The sequence below is a fragment of the Ictidomys tridecemlineatus genome, chromosome 13 (genome assembly GCF_052094955.1).
Source record: "Ictidomys tridecemlineatus isolate mIctTri1 chromosome 13, mIctTri1.hap1, whole genome shotgun sequence".
In the NCBI taxonomy this organism is placed as follows: domain Eukaryota; kingdom Metazoa; phylum Chordata; class Mammalia; order Rodentia; family Sciuridae; genus Ictidomys; species Ictidomys tridecemlineatus.
The window spans coordinates 66,817,150-66,841,747 of NC_135489.1; the positions used below are offsets into that span (position 1 = coordinate 66,817,150).

Here is a 24,598-nt window from a genome sequence, read left to right on the forward strand (position 1 = left end):
TTTTTTAATATTTATTTTTTTAGTTGCAGTTGGACACAATACCTTTACTCCATTCATTTATTTTTATGTGGTGCTGAGGATCGAACCCAGGGCCCCGCGGCAAGTGCTCTACTGCTGAGCCACAATCCCAACCCTGCATTCCAATTATTTTTTAAATTATTATTTATTTTTTAGTTTTAGGTGGGCACAATGTCTTTATTTTCTTTTTTTGTGGTGCTGAGGATCAAACCCAGTGCCCCGATCATGACAGGTGAATGCGCTACCACTTGAGCCACATCTCCAGCCCCTACAATTCTTAATGCACATATATATACCACAATTTTTCATAACTCTGTTTGTAATAAAGCATGTTGACATTCAATTCAAGTCTTCATATATGTACTTTGTATAATGATGTCCTTCACATTCCACCATCCTAGCTAATCCCCTGCCCCCTTCTTTTCCCTCCCACCCCTCTTCCCTATCTAGAATTAATCTAATCCTCCCATGCTCTCCATTCCTATCCCACTATGAGTCACCCTCCTTATATCAGAGAAAACATTCGGCATTTATTTTCTGGGGATTGGCTAACTAACTTCACTTAGCATTATCTTCTCCACTGTTACCCATTTACCTGCAAATGCCATGATTTTTTTTTTAATGCTGAGTAATATTCCATTGTGTATACATGCCACATTTTTTTTTATCCATTCATGCACTGAAGGACATCTAGGTTGGCTCCACAGCTTAGCTATTGTGAATTGTGCTGCTATAAACATTGATGTGGCTGTGTCCCTGTAGCATGCTGTTTTTAAGTCCTTTGGGTATAGTCCAAGAAGTGGAATAGCTGGGTCAAATGGTGGTTCCATCCCCAGATTTTCAAGAAATCTCCATACTGCTTTCCAAATTGGCTGCACCAATTTGCAGTCCCACCAGCAATGTATGAGTGTACCTTTTCTTCCACATCCTCACCTACAATTATTGTTGTTTGTCTTCATAATAGCTGCCATTCTGCTGGAGTGAGATGATATCTTAGAGTAGTATTGATTTGCATTTCTCTGATTGCTACAGATGATGAGCATTTTCTCATGTATTTGTTGATTGATTGTGTATCCTCTTCTGAGAAGTGTCTGTTCAGGTCCTTGGCCCATTTGTTGATGGGTTATTTGTTTTTTCAGTGTTTAGCTTTTAGAGTTCTTTATATACCCTAGAGATTAGTGCTCTATCTGATGTGTGAGGGGTAAAAATTTGCTCCTAGGATGTAGGCTCTCTGTTCACCTCACAATTGTTTCTTTTGATGAGAAGAAACTTTTAATTTTGATTCCATCCCATTTATTGATTCTTGGTTTCAATTCTTGTGCTATAGGAGTCTTATTAAGGAAGTTGGAGCCTAATCCCACATGATGAAGATTAGGGCCTACTTTTGCTTCTATTAGATGCAGAGTCTCTAGTCTAATTCCTAGATCCTTGATCTATTTTGAGTTAAGTTTTGTGTATGGTGAGAGATAGGGGTTTAATTTCATTTTGTTGCATATGGATTTCCAGTTTTCCCACCACCATTTGTTGAAGAGGCTATCTTTTCTCCAATACATGTTTTTTGCACCTTTGTCTAATATAAGATAATTGTAATTCTGTGGGTTAGTCTCTGTGTCCTCTATTCTGTACCATTGGTCTACCAATCTGTTTTTGGTACCAATACCACGCTGTTTTTGTTACTGTTGCTCTATAGTATAGTTTAAGGTCTGGTATAGCGATGCCACCTGCCTCACTCTTCCTGCTAAGGATTGCTTTAGCTATTCTGGATCTCCTATTTTTCCAGATGAATTTCTTAATTGCCTTTTCTATTTCTATGAGGAATGCCATTGGGATTTTGATCAGAATTGCATTAAATCTGTATAGTGCTTTTGGTAGTATGGTCATTTTAATAATATTAATTCTACCTATCCAAGAGCAAGATATTTCCATATTCTAAGCTCTTCTTTGACTTCCTTCTTTAGGGTTCTGTAGTTTTCATGGTATAGATCTTTCACCTCTTTCATTAAGTTGATTCCCAAGTAACTTATTTTTTTTTGAGGATATTGTGAATGGTGTAGTTTTCCTCATTTCCTTCTCAGAGGCTTTGTCACTGATATACAGAAATGCGTTTGATGTATGGGTGTTGATTTTTATATCCTGCTACTTTGCTGAATTCATTTACTAGTTCTAGAAATTTTCTGGTGGAGTTTTTTGGGTCTTCTAGGTATAGAATCATATCATCAGCAAATAGTGCTAATTTAAGTTCTTCTTTTCCTATACTTTGATTTCTTTTGTTTGTCTAATTGCTCTGGCCAGATTTTCAAGAACTATGTTGAATAGAAGTGGTGAAAGAGGGCATCCCTGTCTTGTTCTAGTTTTCAGAGGGGATGCCTTCAATTTTTCTCCATTTAGAATGATATTGGCCTGAGGCTTAGCGTAGATATCCTTTATGATATTGAGATATGTTCCTGGTATCCCTAGATTTTCTAGTGTTTTGAAAATAAAGTAGTGCTGTATTTTGTCAAATGCTTTTTCTGCATCTATGGAGATGATCATATGATTCTTATCTTTAAGTCTATTGATGTGATGAATTACATTTATTGATTTCCGTATGTTGAACTAACCTTGCATCCCTGGGATGAATCTCACTTGATCATGGTGCACAATCTTTTTGATGTGTTTTTGTATTCAAGTTACTAGAATTTTATTGAGAATTTTTGCATCTATATTCATTATAATATATTGGTCTGAAGTTTTATTTCTTTGATGTGTCTTTGCCTGGTTTTGGGATCAGGGTGATATTGGCCTCATAGAATGAGCTTGTAATTATTGCTTCTTTTTCTATTTCCTGAAATAAATTGAACAGTATTCTGACTGGTGATCATTAAAAAGAAGAAAGTAGTCTGGGTTAAGGAATAGAGTGCCAAAAATGTCTTCTATATCCAGCAGTTTTAGTCTTCAAGAAATAGACCTTGGATAAGAATAAATTAAGGGAATTAATGACAACTAGACTAGTATCATTAAGATACTTGTTATGGTTTTGATCCAGAATGTCCCCCAAAAGGCTCATACTCTGGCAGGTTGGTCTCCAGTGCAATAGTATAGAGGCATGGGGCTTTTAGAAAATGATGGAATCTTGAGGGATCTAACTCCTAAATGGATTAATCCATTGCTGACTTCATAATATGAATGGATTACTAGGAGGTAGTGGAAAACTGTAGGAAGTCAGATCTAGTTGAAGGGCATGGGTCCTTGGGGACAGGACCTTGGGAACTATGTCTTGTCACCAGCCTCTTCCTGTCCCTCTCTCTGATTCACAGCTTCTATAAGATGAACAACTTTCGTCTGCCAAGTCCATTTGACATGATGTTGGGCCTCACCTTAGGTAAATGGAGCTGGCCAACCACAGAATGAAACCTCTGAAGCCATGAGGTAAAAATAAATCTTTCTTTAAGAGTTTTCCTCAGATATTATGTCAGCAGTGATGAAATGCTAAAATAATACAAAAGGGAATGCTTGAATACTTCCAGAATAAGAAGGAAGATCAAATCATCACCAAATGTGAAAAAATAAATCCTACTAAAGAAGTAGTCATGGAGCTACTCAGAAGCAAATGAGTAATAGTAAAGAATCACACAATATCAATATAGTAAAACATCAAGATGAATAAGACAGGAAGAAAAAAAAACATGGAATATTCAAAACCACCAGAAGAAAAAAGAGCAAAATGACAGGAAAAAGCATATACCTTTTGATAATCACCCTGAATGTAAATGATTTTAATTTTCCATATAAAAGATGCAGATTGGTTAAATGAATTAAAAATCAAGACCTAACAATATGCTGCCTACAAGAAACTTACTACTTCATATGCAAAAACATACACACATCTATAGTGAAAGGATGGAAAATGATGCTCTGAAAAAAGGGAATCCAACAGCAAAAATGAGTAGCTACATTTATAATTGGTAAAATAGATTTTAAAACAAAAACAGAAGATACAAGAAAGTCACTATATATTGATCAAAGGAACAATTCATTACCCTTGTAAATGTATAAGCAATAAGTCTTGGAGCACCGATTTTTAAAAACAAACATGAGTAGAGATAAAGGGAAAGATAGAATGAATACATTTTTTTGTATTTTTTAAATTTATAGTTTATATATGAATATAATCATATGTACTAATCATGTGCATTATGTACTAATCCCTTGAACAATTTGGAAAGATAGGTCACAATAAATTCAAACCAAAAACAATCTACAAAGAAACATCAGATATGCATTACACTATAGATCTGTGAGGACAAGTGCATGAAGTACTGCATACATGGCATACATTAAGGATGCCTGAGCCACAAACCACTCCCCTCATGCTAGGCGCGTGAGCTGCAAACTGCTTACTCTTGTAGGCACAGTTCTGGGCATGAGGCCATGTGTTGTGGTCCCAGTGCTTACACCACGACCAGCTCCTCAATTGGTTGCTGCAAGGACAGCTGGCCAGAAATTGCATTGGTGGCTGCCTGTAATCAGCTTAGCTACTGCCTGAATATATATACATATTTACTATGCAATAAAATCAGACCTGCTTCCTGCATGGTCTCTGGAGGTCTTGATTAGCGATTCTGAAGACACACTCTTCTCTACCCTGTTCTGTGGACCTCCTCACTAGATGAGAGTAAGCCCATGCATGGATCAAATGGACTTAACAAACATCTACAAAATATTTCACCCAACAGTTACAAAATACACATTTTCTTCAGCACAGTAAATGTTTCCCAAAATAGACCAAATATTAGGCCATGGAGCAACTCCTACCAGATTTTTTTTAATATATGTGTATATATATATATATATATATATATATATATATATTAGTTGTTGATGGACCTTTATTTTATTTAATGATATGTGGTTATGTGGTACTGAGAACTGAACCCAGGGCCTTACACATACTAGATGAGTGCTCTACCACTGAGCCATAACTCCAGATTTTTGTAAATGAAATAATTTCTTGTATTTTATCTGATCACAATGAAAAGAAACTAGAAATAACTGTAGAAAATACACAAACACATGCAGATTGAGAAACCTATTAAGTGAACAGTAGGTTATAGAAGATATCTTAAAACTCCTTGAATTAAATTAAATGTAATCACAACATATCAGAACAGGGAAAAGAGTGCTAATAGACAAGTTTATAGCAATGACGCCTAAATAAAAATAATAATAAAAATAGAACTCAAATCGATAGTATCATGAGGGCTGGGGCTGAGGCTCTGTGGTAGAGCACTTGCCTCGCATGTGTGAGGCATTAGTTCAATCCTCAGTACCACATAGAAACAAATAAAGTCCACCAACAACTAAAAAATTTTTTTTAAAAAAAGTCAGTTGTTTTTGTATAAACCAATAAGAAATTCTCTGAGAAAGTAATCATGAAAGTTATTTTATTTTAGCAATGAACAAAGAGGAAGGAAAGAAGATAGGGAAAAGGGAAGAATAGGAGAAGAAGGTTAAAGAAAAGAAGAGGAAGAAATAGCTAGGAATAAACCTGAGAATGAGAAAGACTTCTACAATGCAAATTATAAAGTATTGAAGAAAGATAATGAAGAACACATTAGAAGTTGGAAATGCCTACTATGTTCATGAATTAGGAGAACTAGTATTATTAAAATGGCCATACTATCCAAAGCAATCTACAATGCAGTACCCAACAAAATACCAATGAGACTCTTCACAGAAATAGAAAAAAATTCTAAAATCCATATGTCAGCAAAAAAAAAAAAAAATCCAGAATAGCTAAAACACTTTTGAGAAAAAACAGCAATGCTAGAAACACCATTATACCTGAGAGACAAAGTAACAAAAACAGTATAGTAAGTGGCATAAAAAGAAGCAAATATACCAGTGGAACAGAACAGAAAACTCAGAAGTAAATACACACTCGAACTGATTATCAACAAAGGTGCCAAAATATTGGAGAAAGAAAGCCTTCTTTAACAAATGGTGCTGGGAAAACTGAAATACTCCCATGTAGAAGATCAAAACTAGATCATTATCTCTTACCCTGTACAAAAATCAACTCGGGATTAAAGATCTTAATGTAAGACAGGATCCTTTGAAACTTATAGGGGAAATGCTTCAAGACTGTAGCAAAAGTAATGATTTCCAAGATAGGACTCCAACAGCACAGGAAATCAGAATGAGAATGAACTAGCAGGATTGCATCAAATTAAAAAAACTTCTGCACAGCTAAGAATATAATCAGCAGAGTGAAGAGAAAACAAAGAGAATAGGAGTCAATCTTTGCCAGTTATACATCTGACAGAGGATGGATACAGGGAAAACTTAACAACCAAAAAGCAAGTAATATGATATAAATGGACAAATGACCTAATAGACACTTCTCAAAAGAAGACTATCCTCAAACTATTCTATTCAAGATTGTTCTCAAATGCAAATTGCCAATAATTATATATGAAATGCTCAACCTCTTTAGGCATTACAAAAATTTAAATTAAATCTACAAGGAGATTACATCTTAACAAGTTGGGTAAGATGGTTATTCCAGTTAGAATAGGTATTATAAAAAAAACACTTATGAGGATGTAAACAGAATCATATACAATGTTGTTAAGAATGTAAATTAGTACAACATGTATAGAAAACAGTATGGATGGTCCTCAGAAAATTAAAATAGAACTACCATATGACCCCGCTATACCACTGCTTGGTATTTATTCAAAAGAAATGAAATCAGCAAATAAAAAAGACACCTGAATGACCATGTTTCTTGTGACACTATTCACAATAAGTAAGATATGAACTCAGCCAAGGCGCCTGTCAACAGATGCATGAATAAAGCAAATATACTATGTATAAATGATGGAGTATGATTCAGTCAAAGAAAAAAATGAATCCTGTCATTTGCAGGAAAACAAAACTGGATCTTGTTAAAGGAAATAATTCAGACACATTAAGGCAAGTATTTCTTGTGTTTTCTCATATGTGGAAACTAAAAACAAAAACAAAAAAAAAGATATTCAGGAAAAAGGATTATTAGGGACCAGGAAGCAGATACAGGGATAGAGGAAGTTTAAAAAGGGTAGAGAGAAGGACAATGCATTATACATGTATATATGGAAATTACACAATGAAACTGTTAATTTATACAATAATATGTAATAAATAAATAAATAAATGCATACATACATATGAAAAAGGAGAGATTAGGACAAAGTCACACAAGAAGGAGGACCATGTGAGAACATAGGGAGAAGATGGCATATACAATAATCCAGGGAGATAATTCTCAGAAGAAAATATCCTAATGACATCTGGATTTCAGCCTTACAGCCTCTAGTACTGTGAGTCAATAATTTTTATTGTTCAAGTGACTCTGTCATGGCACTTTGTTATGGCAGCCCAAGCTGACTCTATATACCCCTTTCTACAGAGAGAAAGAGAAGGTGGACTCTGCCTTCCCCAATGGCAATCTTGGCCCCATGTCCCTTCACATGGGTCTGTCACTCTGTCCAGCAGCACCTGACACCATTCTCATCATTTCATTGCTTTTTTTTTTTTTTAAATCACATAACAGCCCTAACAGTTTGAAAACTGTATGCCAGAATGAGTACAGATGGGCCAGTTCCAGAGCGAATTAAGATGAAGATGGGGTGGAAAACTTAAGGGATGCCAAAAAGTAGTAGTCAAGATAATAAATGTACAACTTTCAAAAATCCAAATTAACATAAAAACGCTATGATGAACTCCAAAATGTCAAAAAGCTAAATAAGAGCAGGATTCACTAGATGATATTAAAAACTTAATCACTAAAATAGCACAAATTGCAGCCAGTAAGAATGAACTTCCTGTCCATAGGGTTGGAGTTGACCCAGAGGACTTCAACTGCCAGGAGAACAGGGAGGTATAGATACTGTCAGAGGAGACGCTGAGACAGGCTGGCAGCAGGGGGCCATTCAGGATTCTTCACCAATCACTATGTAAGTATTTCAATATTGTAATAATCCACACAGCCACCAGGTTTGAGCCATGGAACACCAGCCTATGAGTAAAGGTGGAATTAGTCACTCCAAGAGCATTCTGATGTGGGTGATGTTTATGTCTGAATAAACATCTGGCCCCAGTAGAGATAAGGTATCCTTGAGGTTAAGCCCAAATAATATTTGCCTTTACTTTTTTTTACAGTAGGGCTTAGTGTCTCACCTTCTAGGGTGCTGGTGCTCTAACTGAACCAAAGAAAGCATCTTTATCTCCGCGTATTTAGAACATTCTACAAAAGTGTAGAATACCCTTGAAGAACTATTTTCTGAATGGAAATGGTCTTTCATGGGCCATTTTCATAACTTGCTGAAAGGCAAGTGCTTTCTCGGGGATTGTTTGTTGTTCTTCCAAGGTTCATAGGAAAAGAAAGAGAACTGTATTCAAATTTTAAGTCAGAATCCCCTGACCTTGGAAGACATGGCAAAGATGGACTGATGAAGAATCTTTGAGGAAAGGACTGCTCTCAGAGGTGTGGGCAAGTATGAGGAGACCCTTGATGGACAAACACCACCTAAAAGTAGGCTGCACATCTAGATGTGACAGGGAGAGGCATGCTCCTGGACCTTGGCTTGAGGCTGTCATGGAAGAACAAATACCACCTCAGCAATGGTCTCAGAACTCAGCCCCTACCAGGGCTGCCTCCAAATAAGAACCACAGAGGTCAGATAATGAGCACCCTGGCCTCTTTCCCTTCCAGCACACCTCTCCCCACAAGTATCTTCCATTGGGTGAAGGCAAACCACTGCCAGAGTCCAGGGAGCTAGGCTGATGCAGGATGGGGGATGGTCATAGGACACTACTGAGGGGTGTCATGCAGAAAAGAGCCAAATAGTGCAGAGTTGTGAATGTCATATGTATGTACCTGCTTCCCATTTAACCAATATCACAACAGGAGATATTAATAAACAAGGTGCTGAATGACTCTCAGTGATGATTTGTCTTTCTTTTTAGTGTAAAATGTTACTTTTTTTTCCTTCTCTTTAAAGTGCATTTCTATCTTTAGAGTGTTGCCAAGCTCAAATAATGGTTAAAAGGATTTGTGAGATGTAAAAGATTAAAAGCAATAAAACAAACTCCCAGGACTGAGTAGTAGTATCTAACATGGAAACATTGAAAGCTTATGAAAATGCAAAGTTAAAAAAAGATGAAATGTATACATTATAGAGACAAAGAATTTAAGAACAGAAATGGGAAATTATTTCTTAGTCAAGTCATTGACAGAAAATTAAAAAGAAAAAAAAGGAAGAAATACAGGAAAGAAAAAGATTCTTGCTGACAAAGTTAGCAAGATCAATTAGAACAAGTAGTTACGTAGTCATTAGAACAACTAGCAAGAAGGGGTTTTATAATATTTGACAACATTTAAAGATAGAGCAATATGTGACTTGTTTCGGGTTGAACTGTCTGTGTCTTCCCAAAAGATTTTGACATCTTAACTCAGTACCAACATATATGAACTCATAAAGAAACAGGATTTTGGAGACATTCAAGTTAATATGAGGACATTGGGTAGAATCTAATCCAATATGACTGTGTCCCTATAAAAAGGGGAAATTTGAGAAAATTTCTGTGACATACGCCCCACCCCCCACCCCGTTTGAGGCACTTTGCTATGGCCACCCAAGAAAACTAGTATACTCATTGAAAAAGAGTCATAGCTAATAGGCAAAGTAACACTCATTTGCCACTTAAGCTTCTAAGTTCTGAAACACCTTTTCTGTCATTATATTCTGATGGAAGGAGTAAGGCTTCTCTCCAGGACAAAGGTGTTTAATTAATAATCAAGTTACTGATGAAAGCTTTGTCTTCAACTGTCACTTACATGAGGAAGGACTCTGTGGTAAGAACAAGCCCAGGCAGGACTAAATTTTGATAAAATCAATCTTTTAAATAGAGATTATTATTTGGAGGAAGAGAGTGCACTCTGATTCACTGCATATTGTCTGCACCACCAGTCATCATTGGCAGATGTCATTTAACATTCTGGGTGATCTCTGGCACAGTCTAGTGGCCAGAGAATTCTGTCCAGGTGAAGTTGGATGCCAGGAAAAGACTCCAGAAAGTTGGCAAAATCACTTAACTTGCTCTCTAAGATTCAGCCATCACAAATGAAGAAATACATGGGGGCTTAGCACATCCTCACTGACTTACTAGTATCAAGAGCTAGTGGTAGGGGCTGGGAATTAGAAACTTGCATAAAGTGTAACTTGATAGTTTCAAAAGATTGTTTTTTCAAGAACATGCCATGGGCCATCTGGATTACTGAGTTTATATTCTTTTTATTATTATAACTATTTTATCATTTATAAGCATACAGATACTTTAGTTCTGGTAAAATACTTGCTAATTAAGACTTTATATTAAAATTCTGAAAGGCTTCATATACAGTGGTTTGATAGTAGGAAAACAGGTAATCTGATATCATGTAGTCTGCTGACTAATAGTAATATAAAAATGCAAGTTATGTCATTAAAAAGCATAGCAGAGAAAGTAGAACATTAATATAAGGCCATCATACTATAATGCCACCATTTTGATAGTGTGCAGAATGAATAAAGCTGATACTGTTTTGAAAAAGCCATTTAGTGAGATGGTCTTTGTTAGAAAGCCCTTGTACATGGAAACGTTCCATTGTAAAAAATGCCTTAAGATGATCAGTCATATAACTTTAGTCATGATAATTAAAACTACACTCCCTTTCAGCTGGATGCAGTGGCGCACACCTATAATCTCACTGGCTTGGGAGGCTGAGACAGGAGGATCTCGAGTTCAAAGCCAGCCTCAGCAAAGGCGAGGTGCTAAGCAACTCAATGAGACCCCATCTCTAAATAAAATACAAAATAACGCTGGGGTTGTGGCTCAGTGGTTGAGTGTCCCTGAGTTCAATCCCGAGTACCAAACAAAACAAAATTACATTTACTTTAATACTCTTTACCTCTTAAGACTATGCACAGTATCCAGAATATGAACAAAAGTAAAAGTCATCATGGGGCCAGAAAAATAAACAGCAATAATGAAATAATGAACATAATAAGATATTTAAGAGAATGATAATCAGAAAATAATCAGCCTCCTCTATCTTCAAAGGACTAAGGAAATTTAATAGAATGTAGAGATTTCACTAGGACATGAGAAACTTAAAATTGGTTAAAACCTATTTTACTACATCAATCCTTTGGAGATTCTGATTTTGATATCTAAGAGAAATGAACTGAAATCTGAATTTTCCTTGCAGCCATCTATTTGTTTGGATTTTTGGGGGCTGGAACATATAATTGCCTAATCTTCTTTCTTAGTTGAGCTTATGTTCTATCCCCAAAAACTTCCTTCAAAGTGCAGTTCTATTGACAAACATGACCCAGACTAATTCACTTGGTTCTAGTGACCTCAGTTATATCTCCATTCACTTGTCACAAGTATTTCTAAATGTACGGTCAATTATGAGATTGTGTGTCTTTTTTAGTCACATTTTATTTGATTGTAATGATATTTGTCCTTTTTTGGAGAGTATGAAACATAGCTTGTGTTTTCACAGGTGTGATGCATAAAGTGATAATAAATACATGTTATTGTCATATTCTATCCTTTTTAGAAGAGGGAGCTATAAAGGGACCTACTCCCCTAATCTTATTTGATTTTTGAAAAATTATTAATATGAGCAAACATATGCTTCTTTAGACCTCTAAGAGGCTCTTTCTAGTTCATTCGACACACAGACATACTCATCAACCTCTATGTGCCATACCTACACTGAGTGCTGCATTGTCCCCTATAGTAAGGACACAACATCAGAAACTGAAATAACATTTAAACTCATCTAAGAAAGCTCATTTAGATTATTGCTTTCATGGGGGACAAAAACTACAATTACCTAAACAATTCTGAGCTAAGGACATCTCCTCAACTGATTAGAGTAAGACCAAATCATTGATTATACTTTCGATATTTGTGTCTTATTTCTTCCCAGATATATCAGGTTTATTTGAGTATCTAACCAGTTTTACTGGTGTTAATTTTAAGATGAAAAACCCATGTATGTATAAGAAATAGGCAAACAAAGCTGATTTTAGTGGTAAACAGAAAGTATCATGGAAGGCCATAGAAGGCCTGGTTTACCACTTGTCTGTACCCTGCAGACTTCTTAAGCCCCTTTATGTAACTTTATTAACTATAGATTCTTCGCTTTATTAGAGAAGTTTATCACAAAATGCTGAATGTCAAATGTGTTTGGATATACTTGTGTCACTTTATTTTGTATTCTGTTTCTTTTTTTTTTTATTGGTTGTTCAAAACCTTACAAAGCTCTTGACATATCATATTTCAAACATTAGTTTCAAGTGAGTTATGAACTCCCATTTTTACCGCAAATACAGATTGCAGAATCACATTGGTTACACATTCACATTTTTACATAGTGCCAAACAAGTGACTGTTGTATTCTGCTACCTTTCCTATCCTCTACTATCCCCCTCCCCCCCATCTTCTCTTTCTATCCCATCTACTGTAATTAATTTCTCTCCTTGTTTTTTCTTCCAATTCCCCTCACAACCTCTTTTATGTAGTTTTTTATAACAATGAGGGTCTCTTTCCATTTCCATGCAATTCCCCTTTTCTCTCTCTTTCCCTCCCATCTCGTGCCTCTGTTTAATGTCAATTTTTTCTTCCTGCTCTTCCTCCCTGCTCTATTCTTAATGCTTTCTTCCTGCATTCTTTGTTTTCTGTTTGCCATCTGGCTGGATTTCATAGTGTAAGCATTAATATAACAAGGTAGTATGATTTTTTAAAAGGACATTTCTTGCAATACATTCCAGGCATTAAATTAAAAATTCCAGTTGTTGCAATAATGAATTTGTAGATAACTTTCTTTGATTTTACTTGAATTTCCTGATTATTAAGTAATCCAAAGTAATCATCACTTTGGGATGATTAAACATCTTTGTTATATGCTGACTGAGCACTTACATGAAAGTTCACATACTCAATAAGTGTGGGAAGAGCCAGCAGTCAACCTTGACATAAATGTTTAGAAAGTAATGGCTGTCATAAACCAGCCCAAGATGGAAAGATAAAGTAAATGATCTTGGGGATGAAACCTAGAGAAGTTTTCTTCTGGAATAAAAGTTGGCTTCATGCAGTGTTACTTTTTAATGAAAGGAAACAAAGGAAGTTCTCTACAAATTGACTCTCGTTCAGAGGAACTACATGGAATATATAATTAATTGTATATAATTATATAACTAATTAGAATATGCCAGAAAGCCAACTTGGTTATTCAAATGCAAATTCATGTTTAGGCTAAATGTTAAAACATAATTTCATGTTTAGCCTAAATGTTAATATTCATCTGTAATATTGCCTTACAATTATAAATTTACTTATACTTCAAGATCATCCCCAAAATCATCACCTGGAAGGGGATATAGATTTCATTTTAAAATCTAATAATCCATTTTCTCATGCCAGTGGCTTCTGTTAATACCTATGAAGAGAATGATAGTTACAGACCCAGTCCCAGCTTTGAATTTGTCAGCCTCATTATGAATCCTCAAGTACACCAAAAACATACCAGGTGTAAAATCAAACAAATGATCCCACACCTGATCCTTTGTGTGTAGGGTATTATTATCTCACCAGTTGTCTAAGGCAGACCCAGTAGAATTCCTGACATCTTTGTCTCCCAATAGCCAGTTATTCCAGTCCTCTTCTAAGGCTGCTTCCAATCCAGCCATGTAAGTATTTTTCCTCTATTATCATCCAAATCCAACTGACCTGTTCTTGACCTCAACTGGAGATACGAGCATCTACTTTTGATGCCACCCACTCTCCACATGCAGCCAGGGTAGCTTTCTCAAAAATGTGTATCAAATTTGTTGATGTATTGCTTAGTGCTGCTGCAGGAACCAGGGAGATCACAGCAAATATTGCCAGACTCTCCTTGCCAACTCCTATCATGTGGTCAGGGTACACCTGGCAGAAATCCATTGAAATCAAAGGGGATTGAGGTCAGAGATTTGGAGTGGAGAGAAACTTGCTTTCCCTTTCAGTCTGATGGCTTGCACAATCAGCTGAGGAGGATTTGGAAGCTGAACAGGTGGACATACTTGCATTTGAGGACTGAGCCTTGAAAGGCCATAGTTGATGGTGGAGTGCCCAAGACCTGTCACAACCTCTCCACCCAGGAGATTCTATAAGTAGAATTCTCAGAAGTCACCTGAGATACAGACCCTAGAGCATCTGCCAGGCCCTAGGGGTGTGTTCTCCTAATTTCAGTGTAGTAGAATCCACCCAAAAAAGTTCAACACAGAGTTTGACCTCAGCCACCAGAGTTTCCCATTTAGAATTCAATATCAGCCCCAATCTGGGGATGCATCAGTCTAGTCTGTCCTAACCAAACTTCAACAGACAGTACTTACCATTCAATCCTACCTTGTGAGGCTGAGTAGTCAAGAGCTATTTAAATAAGCTTTGAATCTAGGCCATTCCAGCAGCAGTCTGTCAAGCAATACAAGAGTAAGGGTTGCATCATCTGCCCAGCCTTTGCTCTCTCTAAGGGTACATTTCCTTTGCTTTCCTTTCCCATTTTCTTCCTTCTTAATGAAATGTATTTTTGCCATCTTTTAAAACTAGTTAGTTTATATAATTCTTGCTTATCACACAGCCACAGCAGAGAGAAATAACAGAAAGACCTCAACGTAAGACACTCCTATACACTCTTAGAATATACAGAGTTGTCAAATGTAGAGGGGCAATCACGGAGGGTATGGCTATACCCTGATATATGCAACATAATTGTCGGATCTACTAGAAAGATCCTGTGAAATCTACAGAGAAAGGGGAATTCTCAAGCTCTGACATACTACACAACTTTGAATGTTTGCTTTGATCACTAATAATCACAAAAAATTAGCAGAGTAATTATATGGCAAAAACCACTGAGAAATATATTCAACAATCCACAACAACCTGATATCCTAGAACATCTTGCTAAGAGAAAGCTGGGCTTAAGAATATCCTCAAATAAAAGTGGAAGAAAATCCCAGACTATCAGATATACAAATCTCAAAATAAGAATACAAGTGATAGCAAAAAACAATGTAGGGGCTGTGATTGTGGCTCAGTGGTAAAATGCTTGCCTACCTAGCATGGGTGAGACCCTGGGTTTGAGCCTCAGTGCCCCATAAAAATAAATGAATTAATTAAAGATATTATATCCCACTACAACTTAAAAATAAATATTAAAAAAACAAACAAATAACAATGTAATAAGACACCTCTTAAGGTCTTTAATACACCAACAGTCTCCAAAAGTATCAAAGAGGATGAAATACTGGATTAAAAAATGTATTATTTAAAAATTAATGGATCTGGGGGGTGGGAGTGTGGCTCAGCAGTAGAGCCCTTGCCTTGCATGTACTGGTTTCCATTCTCAATGAATGAATAAAATAAAGGCCCATCAACATCTAATATATTTTTTTAAAAAATTAATGAATTCTAAGATGATGCAAAAAAATTGAATGAATTAAGGACATAAGTACAGGAGGATATAAAAAATTCAATGATGAGATAGAGATATTGAAAAAGAACTAAAGAAATCTTGGATATGACAGACAAAATTAATCAAATAAAAAACTGAACTGAATGTGTTTCTAATAGATTAAGTAGAAGACAGAATTTCATAGCTTGAAGATCATGCAGACATCACACAGTATTTAAAAATAATAAGAACATTCAGATAGTATTTAAAAATAATAAGAAACTACAATCATAATTTACAAGAACTCTGAAACAATATTAAGAGATCAAACTTAATGCTCAGACATTAGAGAAGGATCAGAGATACAAGACCATGACAGTGATATAACAGCAGAAAAATGCCTGAAGCCTTGGGAATGAGATGAACCTCCTGACACCAGAAGCATTTAGAACCTCAAATACACCAGACCAGAAAAGAACTTCTTCTTCTTCACACCCTATTATAATTACAATGTCAAAATTTTAGTTCAAAGAAAGGATTTTAACAGCTACAAGAATTTCAAAAGCCAAGTCACATTTACAGAAAAACCAACAGTCAATTTCTTAACAGAAACCCTAACATCCAGGAGGACTTGGAATAATGTATTTCAACTTCTGAAAGAAAATAACAGCCAACTAAGATCACTATCTCCAATAAACCACCGGAATGGTAGTATCAGAAATGAAGAAGAAATAAACACCTACTAAGATGAGTATAAATAAAAAAAAATCATTACTACTATGGGTGCATTGTAGAAGATACTTAGAAGAATTCTACATATAAAAGATTAAAAACAACTGAGAGATCTTGGATAAGAATAAATTACATTAGAAGTGTGGATGAACATGTAACAATTAGGATACAAGCAAACATTAAATGTAAATCAAAATGACAAGAAATAACACATTCCTCCTATAATAACACTGAATATAAACGGTCTCATTTCTACAAAAAATAGACATAGAGAATATAAATGGTCTCATTTTTACAAATAATAGACATAGATCATGAGACTGAACTAAAAAAAACATGTCCCAATTACCATTGCCTGCAAGAAACACATTTATGGTCAAGGGTATTCACAGGCTAAAAGAAAAAGAATGAAAAATGACATTTCATGTAAATGACATCTGAAAGCAAGAAGGAATATTTATTCATATCCAACAGTGCACATTTCAAGCAAAATATAGAGGAGAAAAAGAAGGTCACCACATACTCGTAAAGGAAAAAATCATGCCATGGTCCTGGGCTTCTCAGAGAGATGAGAGGGTATCAGTGCCCTGCGGGACCTGGAAACCACCATTGAAGCCACCATGCTGGCCTGCTCAAGATGTGCACACCTAATAACATAAAACACTATGCAACATAAAGGTTCATATAGGCCCCAGTATAATAATACCAGATGATTCCAATGTATCTCTCTCACTAATAGATAGGTCTTCCAGACATAAAGTTAACAAAGATACTACAGAATATTTCATCTAACAACTGCTGAATACACTTTCTTTTCAGTTTTCACCAAAATAGATCATATTTTAGGCAATAAAGAAAGTGTTAGCAGATAATGAAAATATTGAAATATTTCCATGTATCCTATTCTAATGATAATGGAATGACATTAAAAATTCACAGCAAGTAGAAAACCACAGAAACTATACAAAGACATGGAGATTGAACAATATACATTTTAATGATGATTTGATCAACAAAGGATTCTGAGAAGAAACTAAAAAATTCTGACTCAAACAAGAATAGAAATATAACATACTGCGGGCTAAAGAAGCTGCTGCAGCAGCCTCCAGGAGACATTGACATCTGGTGTCCCTAGAGGCCAGGGGATCCTCCAACAGTGGCATTCAGGGCCTTGTGGCTGCCAGGTGTTCCGTGCTCACCCCCTCTCCTCAGATGTGCTGTGTTCACCATGGAAGGGCATCGCTGCCACATGGTCTCCAGGTGCCATGGTCCTGGGCTCTCCAGAGAGATGAGGGGGTAGCAGTGCCCTGCAGCACCTGGCAACCAATGCCAAAGTCACCGTGCCAGCCAACTTGAGGCGACCATCCTCCGCTCAATATGTGCACAATGTTGGGCTGACACTGCTGGTGTTCCTGGCCACACTGGTGATAGTCCTTACCATATCAAGGCCATTATGACAAGCAAAATGTCAACATTGCACTGAATAGGAAAAACCTGAAAGGATTTCTTCTAAAATCAGGAACAAGACAAGGATGTCCACTCTCACCACTCCTATTCAATATAGTTCATGAAACTTTAGCCCCAGCAATTAGGCAAGAAAGGGAAATAAAAGTGGTTCAGATAGAAAGGGAGAAAGTCAAATTACCCCTGTCTGCAATGATATTAACCTAAACTTAGAAGATCTGAAAAGCTCCACCAGGAAACTTCTAAAGCTGATAAACTCAGAAAACTAACAGGATACAAAATCAACATATAGAAATCAATCATTTTCTATTCAGTAGTGATGGATCTGCTGAAAAAGAAATCAGGAAAAATTTTTCATTAATGATAGCTTCCAAGAACATAAAATAGTTAGCAACAAATTTAACCAAAAAAGGTTAAAAACTTCTGTAAGAAAAATTTACAAAAAAAATGAAAAAAAATCCAGCTGAAGAAGACACCAAAAGATAGAAAGACCTCCCATGTTCATGGTTAGGAAGATTTAATATTGTTAAAATGGCCATATTACCAAAATCAATCTGCAGATCCAATGCAAGTGCAATAGAAATACCAGTGATATTCTTTTCAAGACCAGAAAAAAATCCTTATATTTATCCAGAAGAACAAAAGACCTGGATAGTCATAGAAAATCTGAGCAAAAAGATTAAAGCTGGAGGTATTACAATGCCTGACTTTAAATTATACTACATAGTCATAGTAATCACTTTGGTACTGGCATAGAGACACACAGACCAATGGAACAGAATAGAAGACACAGAAACAAACCCACACAGCTACAGAAATCTGGTTGACAAATGTGCCAAAAAGTTACATTGGAGACAAGACAGCCTCCTTAACAAGTGATGCTGGGAAAACTGGATATTCATAAGATTGAAAATACATACCTCTCTCTCTCTGTACAAAAGTCAACGCAATTGGACCAAAGACCTAGGAGTAAGACCAGAAACTGCAACTGACAGAAGAGGAAAAAGGAAAAGCTACAACATACAAGTATAGGCAATGATTCCCTTAACAGGATTTCTACAACTCAGTGAATAAGAGCAATAATTTAGATGGCATCAAACTAAAACATCAAAGGAGACAGCAAAGGAGACAATTCATTGCACAAGGACAGAATCTACAGAAAGGGAGAAAATCTTTGCCAGTTATTCTTCTGGTAAAAGATTAATATCTCTAATATACAAAGAACTAAAAAAACTTAATATCAAAACACCCATTTTAATAAGTGGGCAAAAAAAGATAAACGGACATTTCTCAAAAAAGTAAAAAATTGTCAAAAATTATATTTAAAAATGTGTTTGTGTATTTATAAAAAATTAAAAATATATATTTATAAAACACATTTAAAAATATAGTTGCCTTGAGACAACTATAGTCATCGGGGAAATAGAAATTAAAACTACACTGAGATTTCACTTCATTTGGAAAGACAGCCATCAAAAATAAAAACAACAATAAAGGCTAGCAGAATGGGGGGGGGGAGGAAAGAACTCTCATACACAGTTTGTAGGAATGTAAATTAGTATAGCCACTATGGGAATCATTATGGAGATTCCCCCCAAGATTAGGAAGGGAATCATCATATCATCCAGCTATACCATTTACTCCTCAATATTTATCCAAAAGAATTAAGGTCAGCATATTATAGTGATCCAGGCTTGTTCATGTTTGTAGCAGCATTACTCATTATTGTTAACTGTGAATTACTGTATAAATTACCAAGTTAGGAACCAGCCTAGGTATCAGTCACTAGATGAATAAAGAAAATGTGATATATAGACATAATGAAGTTTTATTCAGCCATAAAGAATTACAAAATTATGTCATTTGCAGGAAAATGGATGGAATGGGAGAGCATTGTGTTACACAAAAGAAAGTAGACTCAGAAAGTCAAGAATCATGTTTTCTCTCAAATGTGGAATATAGTAAGAAAAAAAAAGAGAACTCATGAAAATAGAAGGGAGAACAATAAGGAAGAGGAAGGAAATGAGGGGAGGAGAAGGAAGGAGGGAAAGGGGGTACTGAGGATTTAAATTTATGAAATTATAATGTGCATATACAAACATACCACAATGAAACCACTATTCTGTGTAATTTTTATGTACTAATAAATAAAATCAACACTTAACAAATTGGCAGTCATCTAATGCAAAATAGAGGAAAACTCCTAGACACACAGGATCCTGGACATACCTGTATAGTTGCTTTCTATAATCTTGAAACAATCACATCAAAGCCTGTTGCTGGCATTCATCTGCCTGTGTGTAGGGCATGATGTGAGATCTTGGAGATCCCCAAAATGATGTTAGTGCTCTTTTTCGGTGGAGACTTGAGTTTCAGATTTGAAGATTCAGTGAGCTGCTGGATGGCAACTTTAGTGATCTGATTGATGCTGTTCAACTCCAGCAGGTCTGTATCTGAAGAAGAGAACATCTTGCTGACAGGTACACCATGACACAAGATGGCCTCAATGGAGTGTCCTTCTTGATGACCTTCACCTGATGGACATCTTCAGCAGAGACTCAGAGCTCAGCTGGGACAGCCTCCCCATATTACCGTGAGGCTTGGTCTTCATGGCAGTGACATTAGTGACCACAGTCCCACATGGAATCACAGTGTGGTCCTTTTCTATCTTGGCAGCAGCAATAGGGGGAGGGGTTTGACAGGATTTGAAGTCACTGGGTTCTATGTAAGGAAACTCTTCAGCGACTGATCCCAGCCCCAAGCTGATGAGGGTGGGCCAGTGAAAAGTTCTATAGCCTGGAAAACTGCTTCTTGAATAGGTCCAGAGAGACAGTGTTCATGGCCAGCAGACCTCTGAGGACCACCAGTCCTCTGCAATCCGCAGGTGTAACTCCCTGTACTTGGTGTTCAGCTCAAAAGGAAACTCATCCTTCCAAATGAGGTGAATAGTGTTTTTGGCTAGGGTGCTGGTGAATCTCTGAACAGGATCATTTAGCTGGGCAATGCACATAGGGTTAATAGTACCTGAAGCACCAAGATCATTTGGCAGTGAGGCCCTGATATTCTTCACTGCTGCAGTCTGGCTGGGCACAAAATCACGAGCCACTCAAGCAGGAACAAACTTTATTTCCAAAACTCCCGTGAATGCCAGGCACGCGGCCTTCCCCCAGGACACACTACACCAATAGGAAATCCCTCCTCCGGAATTCCCTCCTACCAATGGGAACTCTCTGGGAGTCCCAGAGCTCCAAAGTAGCAGGCCTAGGCAGACAGCAGGGGTCTAAACTCCAATTGAATGCAAATCTTAACATCATCATCATCATCTCAATGGCTTGCTGGGGTCACCTTTCAACCAAAAATGCCATGCGTCATTCCTACTTGGCTATGGCTCTCTCAGCACTTCACCTGTGGTTTTAGTCCATGAGTCCTTGGAGGTTTAGGAGGACAGGATTCCTGAATACTACATGAAATGTGCTGTGGATTCTGAGCCTCTTTTACATCTATAGGCGTGGTGCTCAGAACCACTGAGAGAGAGGCAGAACTCACCAGGTTCTTCAAAATATCCTTGAGGGTTTCAAGTATTGCATTTGTCTCACCCACCTGGCCCTCCCTTGGTGCTCTAGGCTGGATCTGGATGGTCACTTCTGGTACATGGATGCAGGACCACCTAATCTGATGTCTTCTCTCTTTTTTTTTCACGCATAGCTCCAGGAAGGGCTGCATGTCATACATCTGATGTCTGAGCCCACTGCTGAAGATGCTGCGCTGACCAGGAACTGACGGTTCTTGCTTACCATGTGACAGGTCACCACCTTCTCCTGGGATGACTGGACCATGCTGGAGACTTCTCCAACTACCAGTTCCTGGAGTTGTGGCCACTGATCCTGCTGAAAGGAGAGCTGCAGGGGGTCCCTTCTCCTTTTGACCTCATGTTTCAGGGTGACCATCCAGGCTGCCTACCACTTTTTTCTTCAGCTGTTCAGAGTCAAGATCTAAGAAAGCAGCACATCTGACTCCAGGCACTGCTTCTCTTTGGGCTCTGCCCACTGTTGTGGCAGCAGGTCAACCCCTGGCCAGCACCCACTGCATCAGGTAGAGGCCCCCCATGACCAGGGCCAAAATGAAGAGTAATATCTACATGAACCACTGTATCTCACCAATCCAGGAGCCTAGCAGGGCCATGATGTTGGCTCATACCCTGCCTGCCTTGCCCTAACTTTCTGGATTAGTCCCTGTGCTAGGACTCATACCTGGCCAGCAGCAAACTTAGGACATCTTCTGGTGGCCAGCCAGTGGCTGAAGAGGGCACAATGGCCCCAAACTTGGAGAGGTGCAGAGCCCTGAGGCCCAGTGAGGGGAGCAGGGAGGGAATACACTGCTGGAGCCAGGAGGCTATGGTAGGGAATGGTCAGTACGCCTGACTAGTGCATTTCTCTTCATCCTTTTATAAATTGAACTTTCTATCATTCTTATGAATAATTCATGAGTGAGATTTCATGAAAGCACCATCAAACAACAACATTCTTTATAGAACTACAAAAAAATCTGCAAAGAACAAAAGACCCTGAATAGCAAAAACAATCCTGAGCAAACAGCATTGCTGCAGACTTCACAATACTCAACTTAAAAATATCCCACAGAGCCATAGTAACAAAAACACCATGGTCCTAGCATAAAAGCAGACATGTAAACAAATAGATGGAATAGGTGGCACAGAAACCAACCCACAAAACCCAGCCATCTGGTTCTTAACAAAGGTAATAAAAACAAGTGCTGGAGGAAAGACAGTCCTTTTAACAAACAATGCTGGGAAAACTAAACATCCACCTGTAGAAGACTGCAACTAGATCCCTATTTCTCACCTATGTCAATTCAAAATGAATCAAAAACCTTAACAAAATACCTGAAACTTTCAAACGACTAGAAGAAAACACAGGGAAACACTCCAAGACATTGGAACAGGCAATGACATCCTGAATAGAATTCTCATCTTCTCTCAGGAAATAATAGCAAGAATCAACAAATGAGACTGCATCAGTTTAAAGAGCTTCTGCACAGCCCAGGAAGCAATTTCCACAGACAGAATATAGAAAGGGGAAAAATCTTTGCCAGCCACTCTTGAACAGAGAATGAATACCCCAAATATATACATATAAACTCAAGAAACTTTACAGAAAAATCACACAACTAATCAATAAATGGGCAAATAAACTGAACAGAAACTTCTCAAAAGAAGCACTAATGAACAATAATTGTACAAAAAAATGTTCAACATATTTAGCCATCAGGGAAATGCAAATCACAACTACACGAAGATTCCATCTCACCCAGTCAGAATAGCAATCATCATTATGCAAAGTACATGTATGAAGACACGAATTGGTGTGAATATACTATGTATTCAACCAGAGATATGAAAAATTGTGTTCTATATGTGTACTAAGAATTGTAATGCATTCCACTGTCACTTATTTAAAAAAAGAAAAACAGCAAAAAAGAATAGCAATCATCAAGAAAACAACAACAACAACAAAAATGATTGCTGGTGAGGATATGAGGGAAGTGGAATACCCACACACTGTTGGTGAGAATATAAATTAGTACAGCCATATGGAAATCAGGACAGAGGTTCCTTAGGATACTAAATACAATACTACTTATGATCCAGCTATATAATTCCTTGAAAGAATTAAAATCAGCTGTTTTTAAGTCCTTTGGATATAGACCAAGGAGAGGGATAGCTGGGTCAAAAGTTGGTTCCATTCCCAGTTTTCCAAGGAATCTCCATACTGCTTTCCATATTGGCTGCACCAATTTGCATTCCCACCAGCAATGTTTATAGCAGCACAATTCACAATAACTAAAATTTGGAACCAACATAGAGGCCCCTCAATAAATGAATGGATTAAAAAAATGTGGCATATATACACATTGGAATATTACTCGGCAATAAAAGAGAATAAAATCATGGAAATTGCTGGTTAATGGATGGTGTTGGAGAAAATAATGCTAAGTGAAGTTAGTCAATACCCAAAACACAAATGGCGAATGTTTTCTCTGATATAAGGAGGCTCTCCCACAGTGGGGTAGGGAGGAGGAGCATGGGAGGAATTGACAACTCTAGATAGGGCAGAGGGGTAGGAGGGGAAGGGAGTGGGCAGGGGGTTAGCAATGATGGAGGAATGTGATAGACATCATTATCCAAAGTACATGCATGAAGACATGAATTGGTGTGAACATACTTCTATATGTGTAGTAAGAATTGTAATGCATTCCACTGTCATGTATTTAAAAAATAAAATCAATTAAATATTTTTTAAAAGAATTAAAGTAAGCATATTATCCCATAGTTTATTGTTTCCTGTGAATTGCATCACAATTCAAAATAGATAAGTTATGGAATCAAACCAGATATATCCGTCTATGGATTAATGGATAAAGAAAATCACACACACACACACACACACACACACACACACACACACATGCACACACAGAGTGGAGTATTATACAGCCATAAAGAACAATAAAATCATGTAATTTATAGAAAAATAAATGGAATGGAGATCATAACATTAAGCAAAATAAGCCATTCACAGAAAAACAAGTATACAATTTTTCTCATGTGAAATCTAGTGGTGAAAAAAGGCATGAAAGTACCAGGGAGACTTATTAGAGAAAAGAAAGGAGAATGGTGAGGTAGAGGGTCATGAGCATGGATATCCAATTGACAGAATTCAAAGTGCAGTCCCAATTCTCACACTTTGAGAGCCCCCTGATGAATTCTGTATTCTGGTGTTGCATCAAGACTACAAAGCTTTTAGTGCATTAGCACATTGATGGATCTCCTAAGAATACTGGTGCCATAGG

General features: G+C 37.1%; 1 long non-coding RNA gene and 1 pseudogene across 1 annotated transcript in view; both read right to left on the reverse strand.

Annotated features, from left to right (window-relative positions):
- LOC144369895 (uncharacterized) overlaps nt 1–24,598 on the reverse strand; it is a 64,120-nt gene that overhangs the window by 27,977 nt on the left and 11,545 nt on the right. The window lies entirely within an intron of this gene.
- LOC144370082 (C2 domain-containing protein 2 pseudogene) lies at nt 1,455–21,675 on the reverse strand (annotated as a pseudogene).